Source organism: Anser anser (assembly GCF_964211835.1).
Source record: "Anser anser genome assembly, chromosome: 13".
NCBI classification, from domain to species: Eukaryota; Metazoa; Chordata; class Aves; order Anseriformes; family Anatidae; genus Anser; species Anser anser.
In genome coordinates this window covers 19,734,490-19,756,707 of record NC_139734.1, presented here as the reverse complement: position 1 = coordinate 19,756,707, position 22,218 = coordinate 19,734,490, and the positions used below count along the sequence as shown (strand labels likewise).

The 22,218-nt window shown below is 35.1% G+C and overlaps 1 protein-coding gene across 1 annotated transcript in view; it reads right to left on the bottom strand.

The window, feature by feature from the left end:
• Window positions 1-22,218, bottom strand: part of LOC310880977 (uncharacterized protein) — a 1,343,899-nt gene that overhangs the window by 661,872 nt on the left and 659,809 nt on the right. The window contains exons 21-23 of the mRNA XM_083797545.1: window positions 14,831-14,880; window positions 13,566-13,725; window positions 6,065-6,152 (exon numbers count right to left, since the gene is read on the bottom strand). The gene's annotated coding sequence lies outside the window, so the exon portion shown is untranslated. The remainder of the gene's footprint in view (window positions 1-6,064; window positions 6,153-13,565; window positions 13,726-14,830; window positions 14,881-22,218) is intronic.

Below are 22,218 nucleotides of genomic sequence, written 5' to 3'. Positions count from 1 at the left end.
GCAGCCCAAAACAGAAATAAGAAAAAAAAAATCTGTAATTACAAAAGGAAAATCCTAAATACTACTCAACGTGTCAGAAATAGGAAAAAAAATCCAGAGAATGCCAGTACAATTTATTAATTACAGTTCCAGTACAGTAGAATCCATGGGAATTATTATAATTCCCTACAGTCGACAACAGGGAGAGGAGAACACAAGAATATGTAAGAGAGTAAGAAAATATTTGCATTTTCATATGTATTAATATGGTATTCCGTGAGTTCAGATGGAAATATATTTATAAAAAGCACAAATATTCTGTGAAAGTCAAAGGTTCAAGTCAAAGACAACTTAAAGAAGGTCCACGTAGTTCTTTTAACAAAGCTTATTAACTAAGAGCAAGCTTAATGAAACAACTATGTATACAGTATTGCATATATAGTATTTTATGTGCATTATATATAGTACTGCATACATCCAAGCATACAGGTTAAAAAAATAGAAATATTATTAAGTAACAGATGAAAACACCAGCTGGGCATTGATTTTATTTTATTTCTTTCAGTTAGGTTAAGAGAAAGAACACTGTATGTATTAATCTCTAAAGGGAAATATAAAACTGGCATTTACAATTCCAACAGCAATCAGGACTCAGGGATACCAAAGAAACAGCTATGCAAGCTGCAGTATGGGGAAAGGGAAGGCAGGAATACAATTCATTTAACCATGTTGACAACAGCAACAAAAAAAGATCTTTTCTGTTGAGCTAGAAGGATGACAGTTTCCCTGATTAATTTTGTCCTTCTACTACCTTTCTTTCCCTGACAGAAGGTCCTGAGCTATCATTCCAGCCGATCGACTGCTTGATGTTCTGCATCAGGACTTGCAACAACCATTAGCATTTCAGAGGCCCTCAAATATCTTTGGTCAATCAATGTAAAACACGACCAAATATTAATTATACTGCATTTAGCCTGCCTAAAGTGTACTGAGCTCTGAAAAAAGATGGTGTTTTACTAGTATTATTGATGTGCTGTTTTACAGTTCTCAAAGGCTAATGCAGTGATTTTAAAAACAGATTGAATGCTTGTACACAATACCACATCATTTTAAATGTTCCAGCTTTATCTTTTTGGAAAATGGATTCACCGAAAATATAGGTCTAAAAATATGCCCTCAATCACTTTAAAATTATTTAAAGAAGCATCTCGAAAACTAGGTTATTACATACCATATTTCATATTAGAAAAAAAAAACAAAAAAACTCTAAGCACTACAACAGGAATACACTGGACTGTAGACAGATAAGGTTCAACAGAGCAAAGCTTCATCTAAAGTATATGTTTACCCTGATAGTCTCTTTCTTCCCTTGCTATTTTTCCTTCTTCCTTCTATTTTTCACGTCAGAAAAATCACTCAAATACCAAAGCTGTATTTCTATGCCAGCATATTGTTATCTCTGTACTTATCCTTATGACAGACAGCAGTATTGCTTGTCTATGTATCATCATCATTATTTTAAAATGTAATGAAACTGGCAAATAACTTTATAATTAGGAGAATGGATTGTTGCTAAAATTAGGTATAACATTTTCAGAAATGTTTGATAACCAAACATCTCTGAAACTTAGCACCATTGTGCTCTGAGGGTGGCAAATGGAAAAAGGGATCACCTCACCTTTGTACTAATTAGCTTTTGTTTAATGCCATCTAATCTCTGGGAGGATTGTGTGTTGTTTTGTATTTTATTTGGGCACAGGCACAGGTAATTAGTAGTACAAATTTAGCCTTATTTCTTTTTCATATTTGCTAGTAATTCCAGGGAAAACACATGCAAAATATGTGTTTCTTAAAACCAGGCAGGTTAGGTAGTAGTACCGAGTAACTGTCCACAGTTATTCAGAACTGGATATCTGTTGTATTCAGTTGAACCTCATTAAAGGTGAGGGACACAGGCTGAATGTAAACTGCTGACAAAACACAACAGACGGCATGGAGGAAAGATTTTTTTTTTCCTCTGATGCAAAGATGTAAGGACAAGTTGTGTGAATTTTTCGTGAGGTGAGGAAAACAATGGAAGGTGAAGCAGCCAGAACAATTCTGTATGCCAGCATACTCCTAGATACCACCCACTGCATCAAAGCAACTTCATTTTGGCTTGCTAGTTTGAACAATATACATAACATGACTATAAAATTGAAAAAAGAAATCACAATATGTAACGAAGACTACAGAATTGCATTTGAAACTTTTATCTACAGTTGTCATGGATTCAAAGTTGAAAGAGAATGAGTCTGTAAAGAGTATTTATTTCTGCTTGTGAAATATTTCACTGAAATTGTGACAATTTTAGAACAACACATCCTTACACAAAATTATTCAATGAAAATATGTTAGGCTAATTCTGTTTTGTGGGCTTGACTGATTAGATAAGGTTGGTTATTAAAGAACCAAGCTGAATTCCTTGCTCCTCCTCAAATGCCCCATGTGAAGGTAGGTCAAAGCCATAAAGGAGCTCAAAGCATTTAAAGCGTGACTTCGGTTGCTTTTAGATACTTCAGTTGTAATCCTCAAAACCACACTCAGCAGCACACTAGCATTCTAGACACATCAAGTTCATAAGTCACTTCCTGAGGAAACTACAGTTCTGCTTTTGCTTATAGATAGAAGTATCTCACCCTGGTAAGTGCTTAGCTACTTAGTTTACGCCAAATCCTTTCAAGATACATCCAGCTTGGCATTCTTATCCCTGACCCCGCGAAGGGCCAGGAGTAGTGTATGCACTGCTGCTACATTTTTGGGAACATGCTGTTCAAAGACCTCCGTTCCATGTGTAACTTCCAAAATAGTGAAAAAACCTGAAGCATAAATTCATAGTATCCTTCACACAGTGTAAGTACAATGGGATAAGTCTGTGTGCAGGCAGAAATTACAAACACACACAAGCAATCCGTGAGACTACTGAAATACAGAATGCCATTAACTGCAAGAGACTTGTAAAAAGAGTCATTAGGTTATTAAATAGCTGTCCATAGTCTAGCAGTAGCATAGAAAAATATTTAGGTAAACTGAACATCTGTGCTTTTCAAAAGCAAAAGAAAAGAAAATTACTTCTAATAAAGAACACAGCAAGAGCAGAATATTTTCCTGTTGCCTCAAGTTACCAACCAACCAAAAGCACACTCTATGACTGTTTTAACACTCACTTCTGGTGTCTGCCTTAAGAAAATAGCTAAGACGCGTATATATTTTTCAGATGCTGAATCCTGTTATCATTTTTATAAGGTCACATACTGAACATAAGAAATAGAAAACTCTGTAGAGGAAAAATACTATTGCAAATGTGATGATTCCTATGTAGTTCCCCCCCCCCCCCCCCCCAACCTGACTTGTCTTTCTCCTAATACAATACTCTGAAAATGTATCATTTTTCTTTAGAGTTCTTACTATTTGAATTGCTTGATATTTGATAAACCTTACTTAGATATATTTCATCTGATGTTGAAATTCAAATATAGTAAAACATAAGGCTCTGAGCCTTATAAAGCCTCTGACACAAAATATCTTCCTTCTAAAATTAGATGAGCTTTAGGATTACAAGCTTCTGCAAAGTTTATTGAAAGCCAAGAGTGTTTTAGTCTTGTTTTATTTAACCTGATTGTTTTTGTTGTTGTTTTTTTTTCCCCCCATTGCTTCAAAGATGACTCTGCTGTGATAGGACTTTATTTTCTGCAAAATCAGTTTGCTAGACTTAGTCTGCAAAACTATTTACATCTAAAAAAAGTTTACTCTCTAATTCTCAATGAGTTTTTCATTCACAAACAGGGAAGAACCATGGATTTTCCTGAGATAACATATGATAGTTACTTGGATATTTTTGCTAGTCATATTTTAATTGAACTAAGAAAGAGAAACTCATGAGATATAACGTGTTTGAACATGTATTTGTTAAAAAAGATATAAGAACATACAGTTCATAAACAACCAAAAAAAGATAAATATCAAGGGTTCAACATTTTTATCTTATAATGGAGCATTTGTTTTACATTTATAGGAAAAAAAAAGAAAAAAAAGAGACTACAGGCTATAGGTATCTGTGCACATCCCATATCCCTTTCAAACTGTAATGAAAAATTACTAAACCTAATTAAATGCTCATTTATTACCCCACTCCCCATAGCTCTATACAAGCAGTTTTAAACAAACAAAAAGGTTATTTTTAATGGATGATATAAAGTTATGATCAATACTCATGTAAAATTTAGCATTCGATTTAAAACAGTTTGATACAATGCAAAAAAAAAAAAGTGAATAATACATGAAACTCTTCCTCCATGAGTGTTGTTTCACCACACCTATTGCAAAATATTTTAGCTTTATAGGAGTTCACATTAATTTAGAATCCAGTTGTTCTAGAAGCACAGTAAAAAAGGAAAAATTAGAATCTAGCACTATACCTTTCAGGAGGAAAACTGTTCACTCACATCTTCAATGATAAAGTTTTAACAAGAGTAGTTGCAGATATACAACGTGAGGACAGGCAATACTGAGCACAGTATGAGTATTACCCTGCAGATTCTGAAATTATTAATAAGCTGCAGGACTCAGTCTTTTATTGAATTAATTATAATTAATCAAATTTGCCTGGCTACAGTGAAAGGCAACCAATAGCTGGCTGGGCACCATTATTTATCAATTTGAGGTGCTGATTACTTGATTTGCTATTTCTTTCTGATATGCATCTCATCCAACCTTATTCAACTAACCATTAGATAGACAACTAGTTTAGTCTAGAATAGTTTTAACTATTTATAGATCTTTTCTGTAGTTACTGAAGAGACAAACATCTCTGAACGCTGATTTTTCTTTTCTGGTTAGATTTTTAATTTAGAATCCTCTGGGATGACTTGCCCTCTGGATGTTTTTGATATGTCTGCTGTAGATATTAAGGGGGAGCGTAGACACTTATCTCAAACTAGTTTAGATGATTTATATTAGCTGAGATAAAACAAATCTTGGAGAGTGTTGGAGATCTGCTTTGCAGCAAACTGGATTTGTGAAGCTATTTAAAACATGTTTTTGTAACATTTTAGTATTAAAAATAAACTGCATTCTATATAAAGCCCATGTATTTGGTTTATATGGCAAGGTTTTGGTAGGGGAGGGCTGCAGGGATGGCCTCTGTGAGAGGAGTCCACAAGCTGCCCCACAGAGCCAACTCCAGGTGACTCAAAGGGACCTTCCGCTGGTGAGAGCAAAGCCAGAAAGTGCTGCTAGCTGCGCCACTGTGAGAGCATATTTAGGAAAGGCAAAAAGCTCTGCACTACAGCAGCTGGGAAAGAGGATTGAGAAGCAGCCCTGCAGACCCCAGGGTCAGTGCAGAAAGAGGTCAGGAGGTGCTCCACGCGCAGGAGCAGAAGTTCCCCTGCAGCCCGTGGAGGAGGCCCCGGTGGAGCAGGTGGATGTGGCCTGGAGGAGGCTGCGGCCCATGGAGAGCCCCCGCAGGAGCAGGCCCCGGGCCGGAGCTGCAGCCCGTGGAGAGGAGCCCACGCAGGAGCAGGGGGTCTGGGGGAAGCTGTCGCCTGTGGGGGACCCGTGCTGGAGCAGTTTGCTCCTGAAAAGTAGACCGTGTGGTGCGGACCCATATGGGAGCAGTTCTTGAAGAGCTGCAGCCCACAGGAAGCCCACATACAATCGGTTCAGGGAGGGACCCACGCTGGAACAGAAGAGTGACCACGAAGGAGCAGCAGAGATGAAGTGCTATGGACAAACCACAACCCCCTGTTCTCCTGTGCCACTCAGGGGGGAGAAGGTAGAAGATGGTTCATGAGGGGGAAGGTACTTTTACTTTGCTTTTAGTTCAGTTCTCACTGCTCTAGTCTGTTTTCAGCAGGCAATAAATTACACGAATCTCCCTTATACTGAGTCTGTTTTGCCCATGATGGCAATTGGTGAGTGGTCTGCCTGTCCTTATCTTAACCTATGAGCTTTTTTCATTGTATTTTCTCCCCGTCCTTTTGAGGAGGAGGAATGTGAGAGCGGCATGGTGGTGCTGAGCTGCCCACTGATGTTAAACCATACCTACCATATTAAGACAATATTAATCGTGTAATTCCAGGCATTTTTTTTTCCACCTTTCATAGTCCTTTATAAATATCAGTTATTTGAAATACCTAGAAAGAAAAAAAATAAAACAAATGAGACGATTAATAAGGGACTTAGTCTTACGTTAGACACTGCATTCGAGATACCTACTCAAGGAGTCACAGAAGCTGTGTGTCAGAAAATATATCCTGTAAGTGGTTTTCAGGTTAGACAGAACAAGTCCATTTTATCCTTTCAATATAATGCTATTTCTTCCAATAATGATAGCTGTAGCAATTTCTCTCCTCCATTCTGTTATTGAAGGAGGATTAGGATATTTCTAATGTCGTAAAAGAACTCTTTGGGAAAGAGTGATGGTTATTAAAAAAGTGCTCTAAAATTAGACGATTCAAAGATGTCAGGATTCATGCCTAACAGACAAGTTTAGCAGGTAATGACTGGGACACAGAGCTTCTACTGGTTTAGACACCTCTACAGATGGAAGCAATTTTCTCTGAGGACAAGAAAAAAGAATCATGGAACAAAAATACCAAAGAATATTGACCTTCATCTCTCTGCCAAATTTAGTTAATTGTATTAATACAGTCTAGGCAAGGTTTAACAATAGCTTACAATCCACCTTATTTACCACAGGACAGACATTGAACAATTATTTTTTTAATATGGAAAAAGAGTGAGTTATGTTGGAGGGTTTTGATCTAGCATTTACAACACTGCTTTATAAAAAGGCTACCTGGGTTTGAAACAACATAATACAAAATAAACATATATACTACTTCAGCAAGATGGAAAATGAGGAGTAGAAAACAGCTAATGTAGCAAACTTATCTTTTTGCTTGAAAAAAATCTTTCTGTTGAACAACTGTGAATATGCACCATTACCACTTCTAGTATAAATACAATGCAAAGAAAAAAAATACTTACAAAGAGCAACCAGTTTGTGCTATACAAGTATAATTTTCCATAAATTCTAAGCTAGTCTTCACTTTCAGATAACTGTGGCCTTATGTCATAAAGCTATGTTTCCTACCAGTGCTGTGTTTTTGTATCTTGTCCTAAGGGCCAGTTATTACTAGGGTAGTTCAGTTGGTCCCTCTCCCACACTTCTTTCCCAATTTAAATTTCCTCAGACCTGTTCACTAGGTTTTAGCAGTACTCCCCATGTCTAAGAGAGCTGCCAAACTGCTTGTCATTAAACCACAAAAGCAAAAGCACATAGTAAGGCAAAGACTGACTATCAGTGTTTATTCTGTTCTCCAGGAGTTTTCATCTTTTCTTCTGAGCACCTTCATATTCCCTTAGATAATGTTTTTAATTACTCCTAATAATAATTTATTTTTTTTTAATTGGGGTATTTACTGTACTGGCAATTCTCGTGTGAACTGGGAAGACCATGTTTTTCTGTGTGAAGCTATCACTTTTTCTTTTTCTTTCTTTTCCTTTCTCTTCCCTTTCCTTTTTTCCTTCTTTCTCTTCCTTCCTTCCTTTATTAAAACTAAATAGCTAATTATACTTCCAGGAAGTTGGAATCCTTTCTTGCAGTCATTTTCTTTATCATGGTACGTTCCAGTTCTGGATTCTATTTTGTTTTTAAACGCAGTCTTCTCTTCTAATTCTGACATACACTTTTAGAATATAGGATGTTGGGTATTTGCATTTACAATTCTGATTCATTCTCTGTGTGCATGTGTTCATAAATTGCTTTCTATTTTCGTGTTCACATGTTGTTCCTTACTGACTTAATCTGTTAAAATGAAGGCTTTTCAGTCTTGCTGAAATTGGATATCATTACCATGACCTAAAAACTGAGTTGCTTGGTTGCTTCAAACACTGAACAAATGGTATTTGTATGGCTGCAGTGAATGTTGAGGTAAGTCTGATCAGGCCACTATTCAGTTTTCATTAATGTAAATCATTGCTTGAAAAACTGCTGAGAAATGTAATTATCTTCTGGAGCCTGGGAGGTGCATCTTCTAAAGGTGAGAATGGCAAGGTTGTTGTCAACATAAGTTGAAAACACATTCTGAAGAAAGTACTTCAGCTAAGTACAGGATGTAAAGCCTTTCCCAAGGTCCGAAAGCTAAATAAGAGGATAGAAACATTCTTGTCATGTCTCCTTCCTAAGATGAAAGTCAATAGTAGACAGACATTGTGTGAACAGCTTAGCTTGGTGTGTTAAATAAAGAATCCTACGGCCATTATCAGATGCTAGTTTGCTTTTTGTAAACTCAGTTTGATTGTAGGAGCATATGAAGGGAGAGTTTCATGGTGTGTCAAGGACAGTGTTCGTGATACCTTTTTAAATACTTTTGCTTAAGCCTAGAAATTTCTAGTGAGGCATGACTTTCGTTGATCTCAGTGTCTTGAACAAGGGCTCAGGATTGGACTCTTCAATAATACTGCTATAATGTCAGGAGCTTCTCTCTGTCCTGCCTCAAAACAGTGTCAGTGCAGCACCCCACTGAAGTTTACATATCTAATAACTTAAATTACAAAATGCCATTAAAAAAAAAAAAAAGACAACTGATAGTAAACAAGCTGCTAATCATAGAAGAACACCTAAATTTACACAGGAATTTCTGTTTCATGAATACTGAATAATAGAACATCAACAATCGCAGTATAAATAAGTGCATAAAGATATTTTATCTTTTATATACCGAGATGCTTCATTCATTCTCTCTCTGCAAGTTTTTTTTTTTTTTTTTATGATGATACAGTCTCGAATGCATTTTTGTAGCAGTACTGCAGTACATTTGCATGCAGCTTTGTGTGTGTGAGTGTTACAGAAGGAAAACCTCTTAATCTTTTTCAAATGCAGGTTTCTAATAAGATGGCTAACAACAGATGGGCTATAAGATTTTGGTGCTTTAAACAAAGGGGAAATTCTACCCGAAACTTCTGTGATGTGCAGACTGTACAAAGTTTTGGCAGTTTAGCTTTGTTTCGTCCTAAGGATCAGTTGTTTCTTGTTTTTTTGCTAATGATCAGCTGTAGGCTCTATCTGAACTACGGTCCAGATCAGCAAACCTGGAATGATCTAACCTCCATTGCATCAATTGTCACATGAACTAATGCAGAGCTTACCAAAGTGTTAATCAGATAACTGCATATAGACATTTGAAAACACAAGCAACGAAAATACATTAACAAATGCCAGAGCATGCAAATGTGCTTCACTTCCTCTCTAGGTTCATTGACAAAAATGCTAATCTCGCTCCCCGAAAGAAGAGTGCAGTCTTTAGTACAGCAGAGATTCACTCCAACTCACCAGGAGGAGCCAACTCAGGTTTAATAAACACATATCACAAAACAAGGTTGAATATAAGTTATGTACTGCTGCTGCCTGAAATATGTAAAGCCTATATTCAAAACTGTCTTTAAATTTATATATATGCTATTTGAAAAGGTTTTTGTATTCACAAAGAAAACAGTACTGCTTACAGTGAAGATATACTCAGTACATGAAACAAATTTTTCAAGCTGCCACTAGAAGTATTAATAATTATTTACTGGAAATCTATAAAGAGGCAATTTTTAATTGAACTATTCAAGAAACAAAACAGTGAATAGATCTATAGTTTTACAGAGAAAAGCTTTACAAACTTTTCTTAGATCCAATAAAATTGCTTCCTCAAATTAGAAAGATACTAAGACAAATAGTGGTAAGTAGACTATGTATAATGTTTCTTCAAAAATCCAGACACGTGTTTACATAGTAGAGATTATACAAATATACTGAAAACCATACATTCATGCTAACACTTTCTCACTTGTAAAATTTTAGAAATGATACTCTGAAATTTGCAATGCTAATTTGGACTTTCAAAACAACAGAGATGATTCAGTAGGAACGTTGTTGAGAAAAACAAAAGGCCAAGATTTACCCTCTCCCGTCCTTTGCCAAAGATTTGCTCTGTAAACCCTTTCTGATAGCAACTGAATCAAAACAAAACTGGAACTATAAACAAAACATGATTATATAACTATACCTAAAAAAAGAGGTGCTCACAATCCCTTAGAGGTAGTCCATCAATATTTTTTTGTTTTACCCAGAGAACTGATCCACACCAGCTAAACAGATGGATGGGAGAGTCTGAGGGCAATTAAGCACAGAAAAATTTTGATGGTTTTACAATTTCAGAAACACCTGTGCTGCTTATTGCAATGCATTGTGAATATTCACTGAGTACCAGAGACTGCTCCATAGTCCTCAGGGGCTCTCATTTCCACTTGTGTTGTGGATTCCTAATGGCTCTTTTGTTCAGTGGTCTGTTAATTATAGAAGAAAAAATTACATGCAATGATGATGTGGAGGTAAACAATGAGAAAAGGAGGATTTCCTCTTCTCACTTAGAAAACTGCTGCAGAAATGAAGGGCTCTAGCCTGTTTCTCCTTAGACTACAAAAGGTACCTAGGGAGGAAGACTTCACAGAGGGGAAATATGAAAAATAAAAACAACAAAAAAGTAATGTTAAGCCTTGTTTGAAAATGAAGATTTTGGTGTTAGAACAAGCTATTGCATTTAAGGCCAACCCTCCTTTCCTCCCTGCAAACCTACCACAATGTTATGTAAAGGAGACATTCAGCTCTGGAGAGACTGTGATGGGGCAAAGTATTTAGATAAAATGAAATTTGCAGAAGCATCCAAGCATTTCTCTGCTTTACCAAACTCATTTTTTTCCCCATTCTGGCCCAAGTTCCTCCCTGTGCACAACATACATGTAATGCTGACATAGGCTCTTTATTTTGACAGAAATAAATTTTGATGGAAATAAAGACCTGCCATGCTTCTCTCCATCTCTTCTCCACACTACTTTCTTTCCTTCTTAGTACTCATTTGATTCCTTCACGTGTTTTGTTTATCATAGCTCTCCATTCCACACTGCTTCCTTTTACACTTCCAGCAAGGCTTTCTTAAGCCAACAAATGTCCCGTCAGCATTTTGTCCCACACATTTCTCCCTGTAACTTGATCATATGCAACCTCACAGGGCATTCATACCACATGTTTAATGCTAGCCAATAAATTCAGTCTGATTATTCCATTTACTCCTCCTCCACTGAGATCACTCTACATCACTGCAGAGCTCCTCTGTTTCCTTCACAAATCATTTTTTTGTTTTTTCAGCTAAATCGGTATTTACGGTTTGTTTACTACTTTCCAAATAATTACGTGAAATTTGAAACTGGCTAATAAATGGTATATGACGTTATGCTAACAACATAATAATGAAAATTCCTGCAAATCAAACGTTTTGCTTTATAGAACAGGTGTAAAAGTGGACTTGATGATTTTGTCACATTTCCATGTATAATATATGATGAACAGTACTCTCCACATTTAATATAGATTACATTTTTAAAAGAGTTCTAGAGTGTTTACTGAATTGTAGCTTCTTATTCATTACAGTAAATCCACTTGTAAATCCTCTTTCACTAAGCAGTATTAGTTAATCAGTACAAGGGAACATAGCAACATCATATGTTAAATATTGATGACTGTCAGCGTAAGCAGAGAATAAATTTCTCTGGGGCTCCTGATCTTCTGGGGACATCGCTGGCTGTAGACCTACCTTAAAAAAGAAAATGAGTAGACTGTTTTCAAAACAGTAAGAAGTACGGGCTTAATGAATCAGTCAGGTCATGTACTGTGTCATCAAAATTCCAAACGAAAGCAAGTAGGAAGTAAAACTTAACAGAAATGGTGAAAGAAAAATGTCTATAGGAGACTTTTATAAAATGTGAACATCAACCAAACAGACGATATGAAAGACTATGTCTTGCATAGCCATTTACTTGGGGCTAGGAGTATGAATCGCATATTTTCCCACAATTGCTTCCACGAGTATTGTTCTTGAGAATTACACTTTTAAGTATACTGTTACTGATGTAAGAGCCTGGCAAATGATGGAAGTTTTATGCAATCTAAAATTTATAGATATATATACACACACACATTTATATAAAGATATATATATCTTATTTATACCAATAAGAGCAGCCTATTGCTTATACAAAATTGGCTTTACTTATCAATAACTTATCTCCACTCAGGTGAAGCTAGCTAGTCACATACAGTAGGACTGTACGTGGATCGTGCAGTAGTCACAGAAGCAGCTATTATTACATGAGAGAGACATGATTCCAATGTCTGAGAAACAGTAGCAAATGAAGAGTAAGAAAACGCCTGTCAACTCAATGGGCAGCTCAGTGTAACTCTCTGTAGAAGGGTAAAATAGCATTCAGTGCCTGAGCAATGAAATTTCCTTCACAGCAGGCCAGAGCACACTTCCATGGACAAATCAGCACATCAGCAAAAGGCCTTTCAAGGACTGCTTGTGCTGTGGGACCATTTATAATCTTTCTTTCTCTGCTCTCGTCTTGCAGGGAAGAGTTCTGGCTGGAGGACAAGTCGAATGAAAGCAGGAGGCTTCAGAGAGCTCTGTGTTCCATCCAAAATCTGTTCTGCTATGCATTTTCTTTGTTCTTTCATTCATCCTGCTCCCTTTTTCCCCTCAAGGGAGGAGCAACAAGCTGCAAGAACAGATGTTTCTAATTTCATTAGACACTTCATACTGATACACAGAGCTTTACTTCCTTGTTAAGCAGTGACAAGGCTCACTGTATCTCATAGGAGCAGCATGATTCTCAAGAGGGGCTAATATATACATATAATGGTCCAAAATTGAATTTCGTATGTCTATAGTAAAACATAAATAGTATTTTTATGCACTAAAGTCAGTGCCAAAGATTACTTGGTAAGAATATGTAGCTAAGTAGCATAATCAAAAAATCTTAAAAAAAAATCAAACCTTAATCTTAAAAAAACAAAAAATCTTAATCTTAAAAAACAAACATAAAAACTAATGTTATTGTATGAAATATAGATGCAAAATCCTGATAGTTTCAAAATACCCTTTACCCAAGCGTTTAGATTTTTTTTTTCATTCTTATGCATTTTCTGAAATGTTAAGTATAAAACAAGTTCAATCCATACATCCCATTTTTTTCCTAGTATTTCTTCACGTGCACCTTTATTCCTCTTGATCTCAATTACAGAAATTTTCTAAATAGTTAATCCAGAAAAAGACAGAAAACAAAACATGCATCCTAGTAAGTACTAAGAGAACCCAGCCGGAAATACTGTAGTTTAAGAGACAAAAACAAATCCAAAATTAACTTTGTTTTTCCATATGACTTGGTCTATCATGTGATCTAACAGGACTGCATGAACACAGAGGGATTCTGATCCTGGGTATTCTGCCCTGACAAGCAGAACAGTCACCCAGATTTCAAAAGTCTTCTTTAACACGTACAGCTTGTGAAATCACAGTCTTAAAAGCTGGGGAAATCTGCATTTTCTTATAAATCAAGCTTTCTACAGGAGGATATGTTTTTGTTAGTTTTAAATGAAAAAAAAGAGCTCATTTCTAAATCAGAATAAGTACCTGAAAATGGAGCAGTGAAATCTTACTTGCCTGTTTTGTAGCTTCAGGATGCATTTTTTTTTGCATTCTTCCTCTGCAAGGGTGGTATGGGTGTGTAGTTCAGCAACTCAGCTGACATGAGTATTACTTGCAATCACATTTACAGTGTATGCCTGGAGTTCCCAGAAATTGCAGTCCAATAATTTTGGCTCTTGTCACAATAATTTCAAAATAAGAAGGATAAAAGTAATATTACACTGGTATATTTATGACACAGCAAAACCACAAATTCCACAGTTTTTGTTGTTTTTTTTTTTTTTTAACAAAGATCATCAGTATCTCCCGAATATGAGAACCTACAACAACTAAAAGCATAGAAAATGGAAGTTATATGACATATTATAAGATTTAGATATACAGAGTATTATATGATGTTTATAAACTCTTTAGAGTCATTTAAGAATGACAACAGGGACCATTTTAGCAACAAGGAATCTGATCATTAAAATACAACCAAAATAAATATATAATTTTAAATCTCTATAAGAATAGGAGAGGAGAAACCGCTTACCACTTCTGCAAGAACAGTAGAATGATCAAAATCAGGAAAAAAAAGTGAGGTAGGACAACCAATCTTCAATATTTATAGAATGGTTCAATACTGTTAGAATCTTCAATATTACAATCTTCAATAACAGAACAGATTTATCCAAAGAATTTGCTAAAACATTGAGCCATGTTATAAGATAACATAATTACTGGAACAGCTATTGAGGAAGATTATTAGAATACTAATCTAAACTTTATTTGTAATATTTTGTTTTTCTAATTTGTTTTAATCTAAATTTTTCTAGTTCTAAGAATGAATTCAGATGATAGAATGTATTTTTACTTCACTGACAATATACCCAAATTAAATGGATGAATATTCTAAAAGCTAAATTAAATTTAAAAGAGCCTTGCCAACTGTCTACAAATTGCTGTGTGTACATCTCAGCAACTGCAGTAAGCTTTCTAGTATAAACTAAAAGTTTTAGTTTAAGGGTTGGTATTGTCAAGCATCAGATTTCAGGGTAAAACCGCTTATGAGAGAAATAATCTGGATACCTTCTGACAAGGAACAATCAACATAGAGACAGAACACGGTATCAGCTATGCCTAAGGGATAAGAATCTTATTAATTGTATATTTAATTCTATCAAAAAATTGCAAATTCTGAATTATTTATCTGAACAAGTTAATAATAAGCAATACAAAGAAAAAAGAATATGATAAAGTCTTTCTAAAAATCACACACACAAAAAGCATAGTCTTACCTTGTACTTACAACTTTTTGTATGTCAGAGCAAAGCAAATAGAGTACATTCTGTGGAAAAAAAACAACAGTGTGAATAGAACATCCTGAATATGAGAAAAGGCCATTTGGCCTAAAGAGGATTGGCCTTCATAATACATATGGTCCCTTAGGATGGTGTCTAATTGCTTCCTGAATGACTGCAACGTTTGTTCCAGCATCTTTACCCACTAGGCCATTCAAACTACGCATCACAGCCTGAGTGAAGGAAGCACGCATTATAAGTTCCAAAATTGTCTTTGCTTAGTTTCCATTTAAACCCTCAGCCCTACACTTTTCATTGTAGTTACAGTTGTAAAAAGTATTGATTTTGTAGACACTACTTAGGATTTTATAAATGTCAATTAACTTTTTAGCATATTTTTATTTTCTATCCAACTCTGTTGAAATTCATACTGCTATTATTTTCCCTCTAAATTTATCCACCTGTTTGAATAATTAAACTACTGTATTCCTCAGTCACACAGTGTCCTCAGTCTACCATCTTCATCCATACACGTTGCTTGAAAAATAACAAAAACTGATTCCACTATCTGGGATTAAAATAACCAATCAGGTATTATATTCAGTATACATTTCTCTTGACTGAGTGCCTCTAAAATGATAACTCTGAAATGTAGTTAAATCACAAGTTTTTAGCAGATATATTACTCCAAGAGAAAGTTGGTACATTTTTCAATCTTCGTGGCATAAATTACTTTCTTCTGCATGTGCATATCTTTGTTCAGCTTCTTACTTCATAATAACTCATTTGTGAAGCTAAGTCTAAACTGGTTATAACATTACTTACATACATAAGGGAGATACATAAAATTACTTTCTCATATCTGCTGCAGTTGGAAATTTCATGCCCATCTACTGCTAGCCAATCTCCTCTGAAAGACTGCACTTGTAGTAAAGGTGGCTTTATATTTCTACAGCTGCAATAAATTGGTTTTGTCCAAACAATTCTCTACATTTTTCAAACTCTTTCTAAACATCCCAAACAACTGCATCCCTGCTTTTTCTTTTAAAAACGAAAAATCTGAATAATATTTTGAACTAAAAAGTATTGAATTTTAATCTAAACAGGTGTTTTTTTTGAATTATAAAACTGTGAAAGAAAATTTAGAAATGTAATTACATCCAAATTATCCAATTTCATGCCTATTAATACTATGAAGTTGAATTGTTTCTTAATCTACTTTGAAGGGCTGTTTTGATGTTCAAATTGCCACTACAGAGGAAATGTGGGTGTTTAGTAAGATACCAAGTGGACTTCTGCTGAGCCTCCAGAATTCAGAGTCATCTAGTTTTTGTGAATGTAGAGCTTTACAGTAGCTGGCATTTTGTGAAGCGTTTAGATTTCTGACAATATTTCTCAGCTGATGGTATAACATTTTAATGAAAATCATAAAGAAATATATAGAACATATCCATAGGGGGGAAAAAAAGAAAGAAAGAAAGAAAAGCATAGCACAATTAAAGGCAAGATGTGTATACTTATTGGACAACAGAAAACTGTTCATACTATCTGTGCAACTCTTTGGGAGTCAGACACATCTATAACCTCAATAACAACTGGAATAACTTATAAATGACAGTGGGTAAATAGTCATAAATCTTGAATCCAAGTTTGGCCACATTTTTAAATGCATACTCTAGTTTAAAAAAAAAAAAAAAAAGAGGATTGAAAGAATAATAACTAGACAAAATTTGTTAGTTAATTTTAAAGTCGTAATGAGGACTGTATGACATTTGGCGATAATCCATTAAACTGTCTGACTAATATTAAATATTATGCAATCACACACTCCGCTGGTGCAACCACAATTATCCAAGGTACTAAAGTAAAGTCTGAAGTAAGCACTGTCCCTTAAACTGTTACGTTATTAAATTGTTCACTTTCCAAAATCTTAACATTTTGCATATAAAACACGACTTTATACCTACAATGCAGAATACTGACACTAATTTGGTGATAACTCTATATAAGTATGTCAGTATAAATATGCATTTTCTCTGTGTAAATTCTAGATGTGTAACAAAACCCTGGCATATCAATTTCAATTGATAAACAGTAAATTTTTCTAAAAGGGAACCCATTTTGCAGTGGTAAAAACATCAACTACAACTGAAGATGCTACAAGAGTGAGATCCATCATCATGGTGGGCAAAACATTATATGTGACAGAGATTAACTTTTGAGATCATTTAGCAAGATTCGCAGCTTGAGATAACAGCAACATCCCTCATCTGAAGGTGATATCTAATATTTTTATTAAAGGTAGTCAACTGAAAAGATCCTAAAAGGTAAGCCAAAATCTGCATTCTCAGCTGGGGTATGCGTTAGGAAAACAAACATCTTTGTCTCAATAATTTGACTTTCTTCTTCATTTTGCAAGTCTGGAGGATTATTCAAATTCTATTTACCCTAAGAATCTCCATCCAGCTAGGTAAAACATAAAAGTTTAATTTCTTGTGTTGTAACGTCATAGTTGTACCAAAATTGTCAGTACTGCAGAACCACGGGTTTGGAGCAAATAAGCAGGTAGGAAAATAAAGATTTACTACCCTCTGAGTTAGCAGGATAAACAGAGCATAATGAAGCATAATGAAGCATAAAGCAAGAAAAAAACATTTGCACAGTAAGTGTTCGAAAAGAGTGATACTGTCACTTCTTTTCATATTTCGTTCCTAAATTTATATGTTGTTCTCCTACTCAACCTGGAATAATCATGTGTAATTCACTATGGATCCATTTCTGTCATTCATACACAAAATACGCTATTCTCAGCTCCATGAACAGCAGCTATAGCAACAATTTTATGTATAAAGGGACATGAGGGTGTGTAAACCTGATGCTGCTTCTTACATCAGTTATTCCAATGTGTAAATTCTCAGGTGACAACCTACTTCTGATTTATAACTCTGTATGAATTTACTTCTGAATCACACCCATACTGAAATTACTCATAACCCATCTTCTTACAAAGCAGGTTCCTTTGCTTCACAGTCAGGAAAACAAACATCATGATAACTGCCAGTCAGTACTGCAAGTTCTGCCCTATGAGAATCCCATGGTGAGCTGGAAATGAAATAAGGCGAGAGACAGAAGTAGGTACCAGTGGTATCAGCATAGACTTAGATCTCCATAATTGTTATTCCATTCCACTGGCAAGGTGGAATGGAATACACCATCATTAATATGATTTATAATATTCGGACTATAACTCCTGCTATGAGCTACACAGACAGCCCAACACCATCATACATAAAACTAGATTAGAGTTTACCTCTAGTCTCATCCTGTTGTTTTTTTTTTTGGTGTTTTTTGTTGTTGTTGTTGTTTTTTGTTTGTTTGTTTGTTTTCCCTAGGACGAAGAGCTCATAAAATAATGGTTCTGTGAGTCTAAGACTCTTAGTAGGTTTTGGAAATTGCCCAGGTACCCCTGAACTGAAGGGGAGCTATGCACTTACAAACAATTTCACAGAGTCACTTAAGTATCTCTACATAATGTGTTTTGAATGGAAACAAGATGTCCAAATGCCTTGTATAGCATTAGCTATATATACCTACATACCTATTGCTATAGTTATGTACCAGTGTAGGCATCTTTCATGTTGTAGGCTCTCAACTACATCAAAACAATCTGTTAAAATTTACTCTTCTGTGACACCTTGGACTATGTGTACTATTTCAAACTTCATTTATCTGTGAAGTGTATTGGGAGGGGGAGGACCTTCATGTGACCTTGACTGAATACAGTATTCATACATTATATGTAAACCGCAACTGGAGAAGTGAGGGTGAAGGCTACTGAACACAATCTTTCCAGTGAATCATAATGACAGAAGCACCTCTCCTGATACATCTGATACATTCTGAGAGCAGAGTGGAGTATTCTCCACACTTTATCTTTTTTTTTTTTTTTTTACCTGCATGGGAAGGTTTAATGGCTTTACATGACCTACGTTTCAACGAAAAAGAAGCTTCTGAGAAATAAACAAGTGAAGATCTACAGCATATTGTTTTGTAAAAGATAAATTTCATGTAGCTTAGTAGAATTACAGCACTGCAGAGACCAAGGGAATATATTCAAATGTACTGCAGGTTATGTTATAAAAGCTGGACTTAAAATTCTTCAGTGACTAAACTGTTCCTACTTAGTGAATAACAGCTGCTCTAAATTAATCTATATTGATTAAATTTCATCTTGCCTCACAAAACAAAACAAAAAAACAGCATTTAATTTAGAACATCACTAGAACATCTCAATTGAAACAATGGCAAGATGAAAGCAACCACATGATGTCAGCAAATATTATCACCCTCCTAAGTCACACTGAAGTTAGTCTTCCAGAAACCGGAAGGTTCTCTCTCCATTACTTCCTCTAGTGACTCGTGATATGCTCTGAGCTACATTTCCAAAGCAAAGTGTATTTTCGGCTTTGCCATCTTAGTGATAGACAGCCGATCTAGCCCACTTTTTACCCTTTCCATTTTCAAACACCCTCTTCTTCTTCATTTAGCTTTATGTTTGTTCACTGTTCAAAACAACGCACAAGATGAGGCGGGCCCATCATAAACAGTGAAAGGAATTATTCAGGATACAACCATAGAGCACCCTGCAGGTAAATAATGGATGTTGCTGCACACCCTCTGAGCGGGGAGTGGTCTGATGTGCTACAAGTAGACTTAGCAAGGGATTTCTGAATTTGAGCTAAGACAGTCTCATGCCCAGCACACAGGGACTGTTGCATCTGCAGCCTCAACTGTTAGATAAAACACCTAGTAAAATGACCCAGAAAGTAGATATGTTTTATTTTTAGTAAGCTCTTTTGGCAACAACTCTCACTAAAAAAAGAAAAAAAGTGCATCAGAAGAAAAAATTACTGATTGTACAATAACGAAAAGCTACCAAGTATAAATGCTATATTCAAGTATAGCTTATACTTTTGATGGCTTTTATAAGATATTTTGGACATATTATACCCGTCATTTAAACAGGGCTGCTCACCTAGTAAAACAAACTGGATTTGGTTAATTGTTTATTAGGCTCTGAGTCTGGTTTTGCAGCAAGATTGTAAAAATCTTGCTCTCCACTGTAAAAATCTGAGATATTTTCATGAAGAACTGTTTTCATGAAGAATCTTGTTTTATAGTCACATTCATATGTTTTTATTTACATCTAATATACCACTTTGAAATTAAAAATGTTGATTATTCCTTCTTCTACATTCAAATGTTCATGTGTTTTATTTTGCAGTATCTTGGGTATGTTGATGTATATATTTTAAGTGTTCTTTCTATCTTATATAGAATGAAATAAATAAACAATTAGAATTACAGAATTCTCCTTTTATTGCTTTGTGCTTTTATTTGTTGGTATGTGGTTTTGTGTAATTTTGTATATCTGACGCCAAACTACTCTATAGCTCTTTGAAGCTTTATTAATTGCCAGCTTTTTCCCCTTCTGTTCTTCTATACTTTTTAAGAGTTCATTTTTCTAAAACAATAACTCCCACTTGCTGAATTTAATATTGTTTTCTAGAAACAGAAAATCATATCCCAGTTACCCTTTTTCAACAATATACAGTGTTATTTTCCTATCATCTGCAATAAAACACTGAGAGATAACACACAAATAACTGTATTAACACTAAACATGTTCATTAAGTGCCTCATTTTCAAAATGTGTTACAGCTGGCCACTTATACTTGGCTGGAAATCAAATATTACAGGACAAGCAGAAAATAAATAGCTGACTCCTGATAAGCTACTCAGATAAATAATTCCAGGGTAATCTATAGACTACTTACACAAATGAGAAGAGTAAAACAAAATCCTCACTCACTGAACTCAACCCCTGTGCAAACAAAGCTTCATTCCTGGAGTATAAACTGGGTACTTAGTTCAGAGTATTAAAAATATTACGGAAAGTGTTACAATTGATAGAGTTGAACGGTCAGACCATGGGAACAGCAGCATTTTTAGTAAGTACTATGATAGATGGCAGATCTGTATTTTATAATACCAGGTATCGCTATTTTTCTAGCTGAATATTCTACCTACAGACAAGTGCTGACAAAAACTTATCCAACTCAGTCCTCCATTCTCACACCAGGTATTAAAGCAGAAGTGAAAATAACTTGATGCTCCATAGTGTGCCAAGTTGTAGCTTATTTACCTAAGACTTCACAGCTCAGTGTATTATTTTTGTTTTAAAATTAATACATCTTTGTAATGTTTTTCCAGTTTGGGAGATTATGGTGGAATACGAATGTTTAAAGAGGATAAATTGCAGAAATATAGACGGAGAAAAACAATCTAAGACTTCCAAGCCTGGGATTGTAATATTTAATTTGCTAATTGCTTTGCAGGTATAATATAGTCAATATCCAATACTACCAGTACAGTTCTTAGATCACTTATTTCAGTGAGTTCTTTTTATAAATCCAGTCTACTTTTATTTTGAGCCATTCAGTGAAATCTATGTTCTTACTCCTCTTTTTCTGATCAGAGTGCCATGGCTCCTTCTTCGCCTAGTTAACAGTCAATTTGACTCAGCGATTAATTAATTCTTCATTCTTTCTAGAAGAAATCATAGATCCAATACAGGATTGGAGCTTAAAGTCTGAACCTAAAGTATTAGGTAATTCTTCCAGGGTGGCCTTAATGCACTGTACGTTTTCATCCACTCAATGTTTCTGTCAGTTTAGATTTATTTACAGCTTTCATATGTTGAGTAATTAGTAAGTTGGGGCCTCATTTTTATTTATCTTACTCTTAATTTTAATATGATTTTCTCCACTAGAATCAATGGTGTTACATCCTCATATATCGACACTAGACCCTGTATTATTAACATATTTATAAATATTGCAGGGATTATTTAATGCATTCAGGAGTTATTTCAGATTTCTACTTCTCATTTGCATTAGAGAAAAATCACTCCCAAAGTGTTTTCAGCATCTCTGTTTGTTTTTATTGCTTTAAGGTGAAATGTCCTCATTATGTTTGCGAGTTTATTTCTCTCATTAACATGATCAGTTGGTATAAAAAACAAAACAAACAAACAAAAAACTGCGTTGCTTAACAGAGTAAATTCACATCAACATAAACAATTTGTTTCATTAGGAATACCCAGTATTAAATCACTGGAGATATCAAAGATCTAAATCAATTTCTTAAGCAATTCCATCAAAATCCTCTTTCAAATCTTAGCGCTCTACTAAGTTAAACTGAATACACAAAGCTGAAGGGTAAATTCAAACAACATATAAATGTCTCTGTAGTGTATTGCACCATCAGCTTGTGTCTTCAGAGCTATGGCATTTTGTTTTCTGATTTACTGGGTATTTTTAGGT